This window comes from Triticum aestivum, chromosome 5D, assembly GCF_018294505.1.
Source record: "Triticum aestivum cultivar Chinese Spring chromosome 5D, IWGSC CS RefSeq v2.1, whole genome shotgun sequence".
In the NCBI taxonomy this organism is placed as follows: domain Eukaryota; kingdom Viridiplantae; phylum Streptophyta; class Magnoliopsida; order Poales; family Poaceae; genus Triticum; species Triticum aestivum.
The window spans coordinates 330713991-330730967 of NC_057808.1; positions in this window are offsets into that span (position 1 = coordinate 330713991).

Sequence of the window (16977 nt, forward strand, 5' to 3'; positions counted from 1 at the left end):
ATGATGCATACTGAACGCAAAAATAGGCTGGAGTTCAAATAAGTTTAAAAAACATTGAAGTGCCCGTGTAACAGATGAGTTCTCGTCCGAAACCCTGATACTCCGAAAGAGATTGTCCAGTTTGTACACGAGGTGCGTCCAGTTTTCGCCGTGACCCTCTCTACTCTTTTGCACATGCTATGCGGGCGAAATGATGATACCATGCCAAGTTCCAACATTTTCAGAGTTCATTTTGTAGTGATTTTCAATTTCACCGTCATTTAGCTCCCTAAACAAATCGGTAAATGACTGAAAAACAGCAAATGATGTCAGAACGTGTTGGAAATTGATGACGTCGCTTTGAATGATGCATACTGAACGCAAAAATAGGCTGGAGTTCAAATAAGTTTAAAAAACATTGAAGTGCCCGTGTAACAGATGAGTTCTCGTCCGAAACCCTGATACTCCGAAAGAGATTGTCCAGTTTGTACACGAGGTGCGTCCAGTTTTCGCCGTGACCCTCTCTACTCTTTTGCACATGCTATGCGGGCGAAATGATGATACCATGCCAAGTTCCAACATTTTCAGAGTTCATTTTGTAGTGATTTTCAATTTCACCGTCATTTAGCTCCCTAAACAAATCGGTAAATGACTGAAAAACAGCAAATGATGTCAGAACGTGTTGGAAATTGATGACGTCGCTTTGAATGATGCATACTGAACGCAAAAATAGGCTGGAGTTCAAATAAGTTTAAAAAACATTGAAGTGCCCGTGTAACAGATGAGTTCTCGTCCGAAACCCTGATACTCCGAAAGAGATTGTCCAGTTTGTACACGAGGTGCGTCCAGTTTTCGCCGTGACCCTCTCTACTCTTTTGCACATGCTATGCGGGCGAAATGATGATACCATGCCAAGTTCCAACATTTTCAGAGTTCATTTTGTAGTGATTTTCAATTTCACCGTCATTTAGCTCCCTAAACAAATCGGTAAATGACTGAAAAACAGCAAATGATGTCAGAACGTGTTGGAAATTGATGACGTCGCTTTGAATGATGCATACTGAACGCAAAAATAGGCTGGAGTTCAAATAAGTTTAAAAAACATTGAAGTGCCCGTGTAACAGATGAGTTCTCGTCCGAAACCCTGATACTCCGAAAGAGATTGTCCAGTTTGTACACGAGGTGCGTCCAGTTTTCGCCGTGACCCTCTCTACTCTTTTGCACATGCTATGCGGGCGAAATGATGATACCATGCCAAGTTCCAACATTTTCAGAGTTCATTTTGTAGTGATTTTCAATTTCACCGTCATTTAGCTCTCTAAACAAATCGGTAAATGACTGAAAAACAGCAAATGATGTCAGAACGTGTTGGAAATTGATGACGTCGCTTTGAATGATGCATACTGAACGCAAAAATAGGCTGGAGTTCAAATAAGTTTAAAAAACATTGAAGTGCCCGTGTAACAGATGAGTTCTCGTCCGAAACCCTGATACTCCGAAAGAGATTGTCCAGTTTGTACACGAGGTGCGTCCAGTTTTCGCCGTGACCCTCTCTACTCTTTTGCACATGCTATGCGGGCGAAATGATGATACCATGCCAAGTTCCAACATTTTCAGAGTTCATTTTGTAGTGATTTTCAATTTCACCGTCATTTAGCTCTCTAAACAAATCGGTAAATGACTGAAAAACAGCAAATGATGTCAGAACGTGTTGGAAATTGATGACGTCGCTTTGAATGACGCATACTGAATGCAAAAATAGGCTGGAGTTCTGAAAAACAGCAAATGATGTCAGAACGTGTTGGAAATTGATGACGTTGCTTTGAATGGTGTGTACGGAACGCAACAAAGTCTGGAGTTGTAATAAGTTTAAAAAAATGAAGTGCCCATGTAACAGATGAGTTCTCGTCAGAAACCCTGATACTTCGAAAGAGATTGTCCAGTTTGTACACGAAGTGCGTCCAGTTTTTGCCGTAACACAAGAAGTCCGGAGTTGTAATAAGTTATTAAAGATAAAAAGAGGCACAATGCTCGTTAATTAGCTTCAAGACTTTCGGAATAGTGCAAACTGCACTGCACATAGCTCCATGCAGTCTACATTATTCCTCAAGGCTTAAAGCTAAGCAACGTGCAGATGAGCATTGCGCCTCTCCTTCATCGTCTCTGCACTCAGGGCTTATAAACCGCTCCTAGTGCCTCTCTCTTCGCGAGGTGGGACTAAAAAACAGCTTACTAAGAAACTATAGTACCGGTTCATGGCACGAACCGGTACTAAAGGTGCCCGTGGGGCCCCAGCCTGACCACAGCCTGACGCAACATCATTAGTACCGGTTCGTGACACGAACCGGTACAAAAGGTTGCTCACAAACCGGTACTAATGATCTTCGCCCACCTAGTCGTTGGAACCGGCACTAATGGACACATTAGTGCCGGCTCAAAATCAAACCGGCACTAATGTGCTTCACATTTGACCCTTTTTCTACTAGTGCTTACTCCCACGACAATCCACAGACAAGAAGCAGCTAGAAAGGATGTCGAGAGGGCGTTTGGAATTCTATTGGCCTATTTTGCAGTTGTTCGTGGGCCTGCTAAACAATGGGATCCGGAGACCTTGTGGGAGGTGATGACATGTTGTACGGTCATGCACAACATGACTATCGAGGATGAGGGTGAGGATGCTGCCGCAACTCTAGAATTTGAGAACATGGGTGATCATATCGAACTTCTAGACCAGAATCCAGACACATTTGAAGAGTTTATTCAAAAGCATCAACAGTTTCGGCATCAAGCAACTCACGAGCAGCTGAAGGAAGATCTGATTGAGCATCTGTGGGCAGTTAAAAGGGACAACAATGTCGGGTGTAATATTTGAACCTTTTAAAATTTGAACTATTGCTGCATGCGGCTATTTGACGTATGTACTCTATGTATGCGGCTATTTGAACGTGCAGACTTTAAAAAAAATAGAAAGACCGGATGTATGCGGGCAGCGTTGGATGGCCGCCTCCCGCATCCGTGTCCGCGGATTGGTCCCATCCTATCCGCGAACGGATGCAGGAGAAAATTTGCGGGTCACTATTGGAGATGCCCTTATCCATCAAGCATCAAGCCTTTAATTTCCGTCAAGAGATGACCATATGTTGACTTGTCCAGAGCCTCATTCGCAAGTGTTGCAAGAGCAACTGCACAATCCGATTGAAGTTGAACAGGGAGATTTGAACGTTGGATAGTAAGGCTTACAGCCCTCCATGATCACATGTATTTCCGCTTCGAGTGCCTCATTGCAATGGAACGCCAATATGCAGCAAATAAGATAACTCCCCTATCATCACACAAGATCATGCCTGAGCATCCTCAGCACAAAATGGCCCACCAACGGACAATGTCGCCCATCCCGTTGGTGGAGCAGGCCATGGTAGCATGGGTGGTTCCAGGCGTATTTGTTTTGTCAGTTGTTCCATCATCATATGAGATTTACCCTTGATCATCTCTTCCACTCCCATCCGAGTAATTTGGAGCAAAAAATGTAGGTAGCTGCAAAGACGGTCACACGATACCTCAGTTGAAACACATAGCCCGAGTTCCCCCTTGAGCATAATCCTAGCTGCCACTCACTGTTGTTGCTTTCAACGATCTCATCCGATCAACCGCGTGCATGACCGTTCGGGAGAGCAGACCTCCGGAAGCCCGCCATTTGCGATCCTACACCGGGAGAAGGGCGATAAGGCGGGGAGCGTCTCGGCACAACTGCCCTAAGTTCGTCTTCGTTTTCCTCCTCTACTTCGACCACTTCCCCGACGTTGACACATTCGCTACCACCGCCGCCGCCAAGAAGAAACCTGCGGAGGAAGCCGCAGCCGCTGCCGACACCACAACTTTAGCCTGGCCTACTAGAGGGTACCATCTGCTTATCCCCTATTTGCTTTCATGTGCTAGCCATATATACTACCTTCATAGACGTTTTGGTTCTATGTTTAGTATGTGCTCCCATACTTATATTTCGGTATGAGCTTCATACTGTCTTTGCTAGCATCATGATTTACTTGTGGATTAACTTATCTGAAAAGTTGCTAATATAGCTAGATAGTAATGTACTTTCTTGGACTTTGTGTTTCTTCCAGACCCATCATATGACATTCCATGGTATCTTGTCTAGGCCTTCTTCAAAAGTCAATGAACAAAATACGTAAGTCATTCTTTTGATTCGCGTATCTCTTCATAAGTTGTCGTACCAAAAAAATAGCTTTCTCGATTGACCTTAACCAAACTGATTTTTGGTCACGTTTGTCTTTTTTTTTAAGCGATGCTTAATGGCTCTCTTCCATAACTTTATTGTATGGTGCATCGGCTTAATTTCACGGTAATTAGTAGAGGGGTACGCTCTATTTTTTTTTTACTACTGGTCTAATATAGTTTTGCCAAATTATCCTTAGTCAACATAGCCCCTTTACATAGGCACCAATCAAAAATCTTGTGGACTTATAGCATCTAGATGATATCTCACGATCTTTCTGGTGAGATTCTAGGATCATCCAGACACCACGATCTCTAGTAATATCTGCAATGCCATCCAGATAATATAACCAGCTCAGCAATCGCTACAGCTACTGCCGGTGCAAGCAAAGGAGCCAATGAGTAACAGCCTAGTACTTACAAACGATAGTGTGCTGTGCTCCGATCCCAAAGGACCATGTAGCGATCTCGTGGCACACGACGATGTGATACGATAATATAGGAAATGCGCTTGGCCACGGGCGTTTCCTTCCTGGATCGGGGTGGGCGATCGATACAGGGACGAACAGCTTTCCCCCCACCTCCCATCCCATGTGATGGGTGCAATTTGCCGGGCTTAACGACGAAGTGATGTCTTTTTGAGATGCATGATCGGGGCAGCAGCGCCGGCTTATTTTCCGCCCCCGTGCCTCAAACACGAGAAAATCCAGATAGATCAGTTTGTTAATTCAGGACTGCCTCGAGTAGCCCACACGCAGTAGTGTAGACTATCCTGAAACGGAAGCCTATGAGGGGTCGCGGACGTCAACCATCCATGGACCATGCGAGATTGGCAAGTTTTGCTACCGGGATGTACGTGTGTGGTAGTAGGACCGGGAGCGTGCAAATCTGCAGGAAGCCGATCGATGCACCAACTGATACTGGTCCCCTGAGAGATCTAGCTAGCTAGCTAGGCTGGTTATTTGTAGCAACTGACAGTGTGCTTAGTGAAAACTTTGGTACGGAGTAGTGCATTTAGCTTGCTTGTGTCTCAAATTCTCAACGGGGTGTGGGATTTGGTGGTCCTGCTAGAATGTTCTCCACTGACAGCATTTAGTATGACCGATGATTTGATAAAGAAGCACTTCTGAACTTGCATGGTTTTCTTTGAAGGTCATATTCTCCGAGCTCAAATGCACCCTGATAAACAGTAAAATCAAAAACAATAATAAATGAGTTAAAAAAATCTGAATTTTTTTGGTGGTAAAGTTTGACAAATATATTGTACTCCCTTCGTCTCAAAATAAGTGTATCCAATTATAGTACAATTTTATACTAAAGTTAGTACAAAATTGAGACACTTATTTTGGGACGGAGGGAGTATGCTTAATAAATTTCAGCACGAAATAACATTCGTAAAAGTCGTGGCAAAAGAAAAATAGTACTCCAAAATGTTTTCAAAAGTAACATTTTTGGAGTACTGATTTGCTTTTGCCACGACTTCCACGAATGTCATTTCGTGCTGAAAGTTTGCATGCATACAAAACATTTGTCAAAATTTACCACAAAGAAAATTCAGATTTTTTTTTTTAATTTTGTTTACTATTTTTTTTTATTTTACTGTTCATCAGGGTGCATTTGAGCTCGGCAGCAGATACTCCATGTCCAGTTTTCTTCTTCTTCCTTTATTGAAAGGAATATGGTTTTCTTCTTGCTTGTACCCTTCTGCCCATCGCGTATGGGTTATGATGATTTCGCGAAGAAAGAAGACTTCATAAAGAACACAGAAAATTGATTAAAAACAACATTAAAACAAACATTAAATAAATAAATGCCTCTGCAAACCACACCAATTCGAAAAATTGCCATTTTACTGAAGTCACCGGAAAATGGCACTCCAACTATTGGATACACATCATACACATCCTCAAAGGTCATGATGGCCATTACATCCTTATAGTACATGACATGTCTTTTCATCTGCATCTACACAATGAGCAAAATACCCTTTGTCCTATAGCCACGAAATGATGGTCATGACATCTGAATGTGGTTCGATCGAGCCACATACAAACTTCACGATATGTAGATGCTGCTGGGCACCACCGGATTGTAGCAACTCCTACGCCACGTCTTGAAGGTGAGGTGGCGGCATAACGTATGGTCACACCCTGAAAGCAAGGAATCGGTTGCTCTCGACGCCTCAAGTTCTTAACCCGGCCACCCATATTTTGGCGTGGACATCGGAGGCAAGCCACACAATGGGAATGCCAATGATTCGACAAATCTGCAACCGAGAAAGGGGCCAATGTTGAAGGGATTGGAATAGGGATGGGATGTGTTACGTTGGCAGAGTGACGACAACATGACAGACATAGCGGATGATGGAGGATGAGGAACCAAGGAGATCGTAGTTCAACGGCGACAACAGAGCTAAAAGGCAAAAGCAAACCCTACATAGGCAATCACAAGGTCAAATACTCTTCGGCTTTAGCAAATAATATATGTGATTCGCTTAAGCGTTCGTACACTAGTCGACCAGTAGTGAATCCCATGGTTCACCTTTTTGTTTCTTATTTAAATTGGTTTGCTTGTCACATTTTTCTTTGTCTTTTTTTGTCTTTATTCTTTTATGTGTTTGCAGAAAATACATTAACATTTATTGAAGTACGCAAAAATTTAATTTTGAAGTATTGAATTTTCTTTCATACATGTAAATATTTTGCTCTAAAATTTAAAATATATTCTAAAATACATGAATTGTTTTGCAAGTACTTGAACACTTTTTTTAGTCAAATACCTATTTTAAAATACATGAATATTTAATTTTCTCAATATCAAAATACTTTTTCTCATTTATTACATTTTTAGAACATATATAAAACAAAACACATGTTTCTCATTTTTATAAAATAAATCTATATGAAATGGGCCGTGCTAGTGGCTGGCTGTAAATATACCTTGTTGTATTGAGAATATTCATATAATTTTAAGAAGTGTTCACCCATTTCAAAAACTATTAGTGTAGTTCTAAACAGCATTCACCTGTTAAAAAAATGTTTGCCATGTATTTAAACATGTTCATCATGAATTAAAAAAACAACATGTATTAAAAATGTCTGCCATATATTCTATAAGTGTTCACACATTTTAAACTGTTAAACCCCCAAAAAATTAAGTAGAAAAGAAAGGTTCACCGTGTATGTTGAAATTACTCAATGAGTCATGTCTTCCTGAAATATTTCTGTAAATGGTAAAAATTGTCCCCGAATCAAAGAAAAACTTGATTATACCCCGACGTTGTTGCGGGAATTGTTGTTCTATATTTGATAAAGTTGGAACATGAGTATTTTATTATTGTATAGATGTAGGATATTTATCGGAAATTGTAGGATAATTGTTTTCACATTCATGGTTGCATGTTGTTGTGGATCTTTTCTCATGCATGTTAGCATGTTGAGGTAGCCATTTTCCCATGCATAGTTACATGATGATGTGGGATAGTTGCATGGAGATAAATACAAGTTGTAGGGGTCACTCTCTACACGTTGTTGTGAGGATGTATTGTAATATATTTTAATTAGATTTGGTTCGTACGAAACATGAACATTTGGGATCATTATATGAAACTAAAACTGAAAATTCATATGATTATTGTAAATTTATTTTTATATTAAATATAGTGAAAATTATCAGGCATGTTAGCATGCTAACGCGGGCCTTTCCCATGCATGTTGCATGTTATGGCATGCTTGTATTGTATTGAGAGAAATATATTAGCAAGGGCTAGATATTTAGATATAGAAGATATATGATTCGTCTATCCATTAAAAAATGTATGTTTCTTTTAAAACAAACAATAGAGCAAGAATAAAGAAAAAAAAGAACATATTCATGTGTTCTCTTTAATAAATATGGCTCACATCCCAATTTTCCAACGCCCATTGGCCGCCTTCTTTGTTGTGAGACGATGTGCTCGTTGGTCCCGCATCACTGCTCTCCCCCTTTTCCTTATATCCAACGAAGAGTACGCCAAGATTTTTTTTCCATGAGCCCTCATCTCCTACCTTCCCACATGCATCATGGATTCACCTTTCGATCTGCCTCGCACCCAAAATTGACGGCATGCAAGTGCCATTCCAAGAGAAAATGAGGAAGAGAGAGCAACCCATGGCCGGATCTTACTGCTGCAAAAGCCAGCGTCCCTACCACAAAGCCCAGGGGCCTCCGGTCTACTGAAAAGCCTGGGGATGTGCTACGGCCGACGCCACGGGAGGTCACGGGATGTCGCAGCGAGGGCACCTCCTGTTTTTGTAACCCTTCACTGCAGCACCGCGATTGTTGCAAGCTAGAGGCGCCCCCACAGTCGGTGTGAGTCGACGATGTCACCGACGAGCCTAGGTGGTGATCACAATATGCGCAGTGATGGAGGAGGGGTGTTGTTATGAGCCAGTGTGCAAACAGTGAGCGGGTCGCTGAGAGGCGATGTTGTGTAGTGATGACCCGCAATGACGACGATATTGTGTCATGGCGCTGCAACGACGAAGATGTTGCTGCAATGACGGTCATGTCGTGTTACGGCAGCTGCAACGTCGGTGATGTTTCATAATGAGGAGCTCATCAGAGGCGACATTGTGATGGTATTCGCAATATTGACAATACTGCATAAACGACTGTCAAGCCCATTGATAAGCAATCAGTCGGTTAACACATAGGGTTAGCCAAAAAATATTGCCCGTCAAGAAATTATTTTTAGATAAAAATGAAGAAAACAAAAATAAGGGAAAATAAATTTTAAAAAAAGTTGAATAAAAACAAAAGAAAAACGAAAAGGAGAAAAAAAAACATAAACAAGCCAATGGAGCGGAAAAAACCAAAAGAAAAAACATTAGAACCGGATGGCTAACAAACCAAGAAAAACTGTATAAAAGATAAAATGCAAAAAAATGAGAATAAAACTGGGATGTAAAAACTACTGGGAAGCCCAATTTGCCGCTCGCTACACATGAGATTTAACTTTTGAGCCATAATCTCTCTGCCCGTGGTCGCGTGACCGGGCCAAGTAGAAGCTTTGTGGGGCAATCAGAAGGCGTGGGAGCTATGTCTCGCTTATTGAGAGACCTAGTCCAGCTCACCACCAGCAAGGTGTTACTATGCCGACAAATGGCGCAGGGCCGGCCAAATGTTGTATCTGCACGCGAGTGGTTTTTCTATACAGTTTTCTTGTCTTTTTTCATCATTTGTATTATTTTTCCTCGATTGGTCTTTTTCCCTTTTCTATTTGTTTTCTTATTATTTTTAATTTGGTTTACTTTGTTTCTTTCTTCGATTTTCACTGGTTTTCTCTGTTTTCTTTCCTTTTTCTCAAGACATGTCTACATTTTCATATACATTGTACATTTTTCATATACTTCAAAAACATTTTGTATACACGTTTAACATTTTTAAAGACATGAATAACATTTTTTTCAAACATATGTTTTGATGTCTATTTTTTTATACTCATTGTACTTTTTTCTTATACATCTATTTTTTTCATACACGTTTCACATTTTTCAAATATAGGATTAACATTTTACAAATACATGTTTTTGAACATTTTTTGGAGTACATGTTCGTTTCAAGTACATGTTGAAACATTTTTTTATGATACAAACATTTTCATAAAATTGTGCGAACATCTTTACATTGTATAATTTTATTTTTCTAAAAATGACAAAATTGTATTTTTGAAATGTAACATCATTTTTTTCTGAACAGAACGAAACATGTTTCTTGAATGACACGAATATTTTTTCTAAATGATATGATACTTTTTAATTGCACAAACTTTTTTTTACATTGTATAAACCTCTTTTAAAAAGGTCACATACATTTTTTTGAAATGTGGAAACCTTTTTAAAATGGCATGATTACTTTGAATGCTATCAGTTTTTGTTTTAAAAAGACTACGCTAACAATTATTTTACACTGTGCCAACTTGAGGTTGCCGTAAGTAACATATAGCCGGGTCCATCAGAAGCCACAAAATCTTTTTTTCGACATAGAAGACGCAAAAACTATATCTAGCGCTCATCTACAGGGCTGCAATTCGAAGAGCAATTCTGATGGACCCTGAACATTTTTTGGATACACGATGCAATTTTTGAAATACACTTTAATTTTTTTTCTAAAATACACAATGGACATTTTTTTAATATGTGGTGTAGATTTTTGTAACATGTGACAAACCCTTTTTGACCACACGCCGAAGAACAAGTTTTTTCCAATACACGATGATCATTTTTGAAATACACCAAATAGTTTAGTAGAATATACATATTTTTCTAAATGTATATTTTTGGATTATTTCTAAAAGTATAGAAAAACAAAAGAGAAAACTCAACTTGAATGTGAGGGCCGTTTTGTTTTGGATTCAATGGTTCAAGAGCTGGATCATGGGGCAAAACCAGCCACACATGTCGGCTAGTACCCAAAAAGAAACATCCAACTTAGAAGATAAATGAGCTTCAAAATTAAAGTTTTTATGTTCATGGACATAAGAACAAAAATAAAAACTTATCCTATTCTCCTGTATGATAGCACCATGGCCTACATTCGGTCCCTCCTTTATTTCTTGCACCACTTTTTGACAAACAGAGGGCACATAGTGATTTTAAATGAGATCCATGGACACTAGCATGCAGGACATATTTTTATAGAAGAAGCCCACCTGGATGAGGAATCAGAAATTCGCTCCCGACAGGATTCGAACTCTAGCCGCAGGATGCACCACTGTGACCCTTTGCCACTAGGCTACAGCCTAGTTCTCGCCACATAGTAATTTTGAAGAGATAGGTCCACCACTAGCACCTGCATGCGATAGCTTCGAGGGTAGTTGGAGCGTTTATCCTTTCACAAGAACCACTGTTTGTCTCCTGATGCACCGAGGTACAAACCATTGTGATCCCTGCATACATCGGCTATTGCCACATTCCTGCATTACATGAGGTTGCACCATCGACATTAATTTTGGCACAATCATTAATTTTGGCACAATCATTTGGTGGGGATGCCCACTGGGACGAACTGTCCCGAACGTGCGGGGCGTTTGGGAGCGACCTGGAAAAAACATAAGATTTTGTTTTGAGTGGTAATAAACAGAAGATTTAAGATGAGAGAACTAAGGGACGCTATGGGTCAGCTCATGTTTTTTTAGACCATATGGGTCAGCCCATGTGCTAGCATTTCAGGTGGGGTGATGTTCAGGTTTACACGCGCTATGACCCGGTGCTTCGTATTTGGCGCTTCAGGCGCCCGTTAGCATACATTTTGCAAACGGACGCACACAACCACTCCACACTGGGCCGACCCATCTCCACTTTGTTTATCTTTTTTTTAAACGCAAACAGAGCGCGCTCGAGGAGAGAATCGAACCAGCAACGTCCCGCATCGAGGGACACTGCACTAACCGCTGCGCCACACAATCCAACCGGATTAGTTCCTCTTTTTCTATCCTTTCTTCTTTCTCTTTCCCTTTTCCATTTTCCTTTTACCTTTTTTCATTTTCTGTTTTTTTTCTTCTTCCTTACTCAATGAACTTTTTATTCAAATCGATGGACTTTTTTCATGATGTACTTTTTTGAATATCAAAGAACATTTTTTTTCAAATTTGAAGGACTTTTTTTAAATTCGATGAACTTTTGCCAAATTGAATGATTTTTTTCAAAATTGATGAACTTCTTTCAAATTTGAAGAACTTTTTTTAAGTTTGAGGAATTGTTTCAAATTTGACGAATTTTTTCAAATTTGATGAACTTTTTAAAGTTTGTGAACTTTTTTCACATCCATGAAATTTTTTGAATTCATGATTTTTTAAATATATTTTTGAACTTTTTCAAAAGTCAACTGTTGACCGGTCAAACCACAACTAGTGACTAGCGACCAACAGCGAACGTGCAACGTGCGAGCGAGCGAGCACCCGCGTTCGGCTGGCCCAAGTTCATGGCTGCATGAGCGCCAATTCCATGAATGGGCGCGTGAAGCGCCGTATAGGAGCTCCCCTAAGACCCAAACGGAATGGTTTCCTGGATGGAATCCGCGCAGCAGTACCCAGACCAAGCCCGCGAATCATATTCAGTGCTTCAAAAAAGGGCACTGGTTAATGGGTGCGAAGTTATGGTGGACGAACATCATGGTGCCCTTTATTTTGAACTTTTTAAACATATTTAGGAGTTTCAGCAAAAAATCTGTGAAAACTTGTATGTGTTCACTATGGATGTATGATTATTTTTTTGAAAAATAAAATTTGTAAGCTGTATTAACAAAGCAAAACTCCGGCCCAAAAACAAAAAAAAGCAGTCCGTTTGAAAATACATATTTGTCCTTTCTTTGTACGCCACGTGTGCAAGTATGTTGTGATTTGCACATACGTCGTATACATGTGTGTATGTTTACAAAAATAATCAATTTTTTTAACAGGCACAATGGTTCCCAACTAGCAATTTTGGGCCTATTGGTATGTAGCGCACAGGGATTTTTTCACTACATGATTAATGGGCTGTCCCAGTCCTAGTCTGTTTCCTTTGACCAGTTTCGGAGCATTCTAGGAGGTTCTTACAGGCTGGTTTTGTTCGGTTTTCCCCGGATCTGTTTTTTCGTTTTTCATTCCTTTCCATATATTCTTATTTTTCTATCTTTTATTTTTGGAGGCTACTAGGCGTCCGTCAGTGGATGAATTGGAAACATCCGTCGCCTGGCTGGCCGTTGGATGGACGCGCTACTGGCCGTCCAATATAAAACTCACGTTCTCCACCTCCCTTCTACAACAAGCGCGGTGTTGCAGAAACAAGCCCACCTCCCACGCCGTTAGACCTCCCCACGTGAGCGTCACAAAATTGCAACAAGTTGGTTGTTGCTGAAACAGAAACTTTGTGCGGAGACGTGATGTAACTTTTGCAACAATGGTATTGTTGCAGAAAACTTTGCAACTGTGGTGATGTTACAGAAAAAAGTTGCATAATTTTTTTCTGCAACAAAGCTAATGTTGCAGAATTTTTTAGAGATTTGAAACATATCTAATGTTGCATAAATTTTTCTTGCAACAAATAGGATGTTGCAATACCAGGGACACGATGGCTTGCCTGCATCAGCGACCGCTTCCCTCGTAGGAGCGTCGGTAGCAACGCAGTGCGGCAGTAGGAGTAAAAGCAACGCGCGGGGCGACGAGGCTAAAGAGTTGCAGAGCCATGAACCAGGAGCTTGAGAAAGAAGCGGTGGAGAATTTTGGATGGATAACAGTGCGGTGGCGTTGACTCATGAAAGAAGAAGGATGCTCTGATTGGAGCTGGATATTTCTAGAGAAAGGTGGGACCAAAAGAGCACAAGACGGCTGGGCAATCCGACGGCTGGGCAACAGGCGGATGCATCGGTTGGATCAGCCGGTCGGACTGAAACTTTTCCCTTTATTTTTTCATTAAAATTTTCATGAAGTTTTCTTTTTCAAATCCATGAACTTTTTTTCAAAACATGAACATTTTGCAAGTTAATGAATTTTTTTCAAATCCATGAACTGTTTTTCAAGGCATGAACATTCTTCACATCCGTAAACATTTTGAAATCGGTCAGCTTTTTTCAATGTAGTGAACTTTTTTAAAATCCGTGAACTTTCTTCAAATCCGCGAACATTTCGAAATCGGTGAACTGTTTGAACAGTTTTCAAATCAGCAAACATTTTGTAAATCCACAAACATTTGAAAAGAAAATGAACCGATGGGTCTATGGTCGAACACGATCGGGCGTGTGCCCTTGACGAGCGAGACTGGTCGTTGGTTTAGCTGTGTTGGCCCACGCAAGGTGTCATGCGAGCCCTGCGTCCGCTACCTAGCCTAGCAAGCGCTGGCTAGGAGGATCTCCCATCCGAGCCTGGGCTGCCATGAGATACTCTTATTACACATCTCCGTGGACTGGTTAGGGTACCCTGGTGATCTCTCTTTTGTACCTGTAAACATTAAATCAAGTTAAATAAAGCTTCATGTGATTGTTTCAAAAAAAAAATTCTCCACAGACTTCCCTAAGAATAAATACTCCCTCCGTTCAAGATTACACGTCACAGAAATAAAAATAGATATAAATGTCTGGATACATCTATTTTTGTGACAAGTAAGAATGTTTGGATACATCTATTTTTGTGACAAATAATTTGAAACTAAGTGAGTAAAATCTATGCATGCGGACTGGCATCGCGAGCGACTCCGCCAGCTGCTCCGCCTCCGCCGACGAATCCGCGGGTAAGGTACGGGGTGCCCAGGTAATTTCCATGGCGCCGTGGCCTGGCCGGCAGAGCGCGCGTCTCGCTAAACCCAGGCGCAGCCCCTCCTCCTCCTACGGGATCTGCCAGCCTCGGGGCACGGTTTCGCTTTGGACGCAAGCGATCACGGCGTGTTCCGCGAGCGCGGGGCCAATGTTTTCCGTGCGGGTCGCGCTCTGATCAGGCCAGCAACGGATTTTTAATCACACCAACTCACTGCCAAGTGATTAAGGCGAACTAGGTCAGAGGATATGGAGTATACTACGGTACGTGCTACGTAGACGTGCCTCCTGGTGTTGAATGATGGTTACCGGGAACTTTCCTCTCTGCGCGATGCAAAAAAGGTAAAAAATCCTGCCTGCGAGTGCGAGGCTCACATTCTCTGGTGAGTTTTTTTTCCATACCTTGGTTTTTCGAAAACGTTTTATATCTCGATCCGTGCATTCAAATCGCAAACTATTTTTACTATTTGATTTCTTGCCTTGAGATATTTGAAGTTGTAATGTTAATAGTCTTCAAAGAACTGTTTGTGTTTTCCCCCAAACTCGTAAACATGATTTTGCTTTTTTATTTTATTTTGAAGCACGGCTGTGATTTTCTACTTTTTAGAAAGCACATTTTATGCTTTTTGCGGAAGCACATGTTGTGCTTTTTCATTATCGAAAAGCATAGTTGTGCTTCTGGTGAAAGTACAACTTGTGCTTTTTTTCTTTCTAGTGGAAACACATGTTATGCCTCTCGCGGAAGCATAATTGGATGTGTCCTTTTCCGGAAGGCATAGTTAGAGCAACTCCGTCGCGTCGACCCAAACGGACACGTGTATTGTCCGCTTTTTATCTTTTTGAGTCGGCCAAGCAGACGGTCGCATCCACTTTTTCATTTAGGTCTACCGGTGCACCCAACGAATGGCAGAGCCAAATTTGCAAGTGGCATTAAAACAACTCCGTAAAAACGCGGCTAACCAAACAGAATTAAACGTAATTATACATAAATGGCCGGTCAACCTGCCGGTCAAAGTCAACTTAAACATTAATAGAAATTAAGAAGACTTAAAAATAAATTGCGCCACCAGCGCACTGCCCTAGGCGTCGCCGTCCTCCTCCTCCCCGAGGCCGTTGAGGTCAATGAATGTCGGCGTTGGCCCAGCTCAGGGGAAGGTGACCTCCCAAGCGCACACGCCGCCTCCTCCACCGTCTGTCCCGCCAGCGTAGTTTGTCCCGCTGGCTGTGGGGGGTGGCGGCTGCACTGTTGCTGCGCGGGCGCGCTCCTCCTCCTCCCTCTCCAGGTGCTCCTCCTCCACCTCCAGCGCCAAGCGGCACTCCCGCTCCATTTGTCGCGCGCCTTCGGCGCGCTCGTCCGCCAGCGTGCGCGCCCTCCATTGTTGAAGGTACGCGACTTCCTGCTCCGGCGTCGCCCCGAGCCACACGGGCGGCGCGCTGACCCATTCACGGAGCTGGCTGGTCCATTGGTAGACCTCCGGCTCGTGCTCCGTGGACTGCGGCTCAGGCTTCGGCTCGGGGAAGAAGGCCAGCGGCGGCGCCGAAGGGGGGATGACGCAGTCGCCGGCCGCGGACAGCGCTAGGGCTTCCTGCATGCTAAAACAGCGCGTGTCCTCCTCGCGTCGGCTCTCCTCTAGGGCGGGTTGCATGGTAGCCTCCAACGCGTCCTGGTAGGCCTCCTCCTCCTTCTCCTCCTCCTCCGGCAAGACGTCTGGGGGCAGCAGGGCCACGACATGGTCGATGTGTGATGTCTACTACGCAACCTTCTCCTTGTAGACGTTGTTGGGCCTCCAAGTGCAGAGGTTTGTAGGACAGTAGCAAATTTCCCTCAAGTGGATGACCTAAGGTTTATCAACCCGTGGGAGGCGTAGGATGAAGATGGTCTTTCTCAAACAACCCTGCAACCAAATAACAAAGAGTCTCTTGTGTCCCCAACACACCCAATACAATGGTAAATTGTATAGGTGCACTAGTTCGGCGAAGAGATGGTGATACAAGTGCAATATAGATGGTAGATATAGGTTTTTGTAATCTGAAAATATAAAAACATCAAGGTAACTAATGATAAAAGTGAGCGTAAACGGTATTGCAATGCTAGGAAACAAGGCCTAGGGTTCATACTTTCACTAGTGCAAGTTCTCTCAACAATAATAACATAATTGGATCACATAACCATCCCTCAACATGCAACAAAAAGTCACTCCAAAGTCGCTAATAGCGGAGAACAAACGAAGAGATTATGGTAGGGTACGAAACCACCTCAAAGTTATTCTTTCCTATCAATCCGTTGGGCTATTCCTATAAGTGCCACAAACAGCCCTAGAGTTCATACTAGAATAACACCTTAAGACACAAATCAACCAAAACCCTAATGTCACCTAGATACTCCAATGTCACCTCAAGTATCCGTGGGTATGATTATACGATATGCATCACACAATCTCAGATTCATCTATTCAACCAACATATAGAACCTCAAAGAGTGCCCCAAAGTTTCTA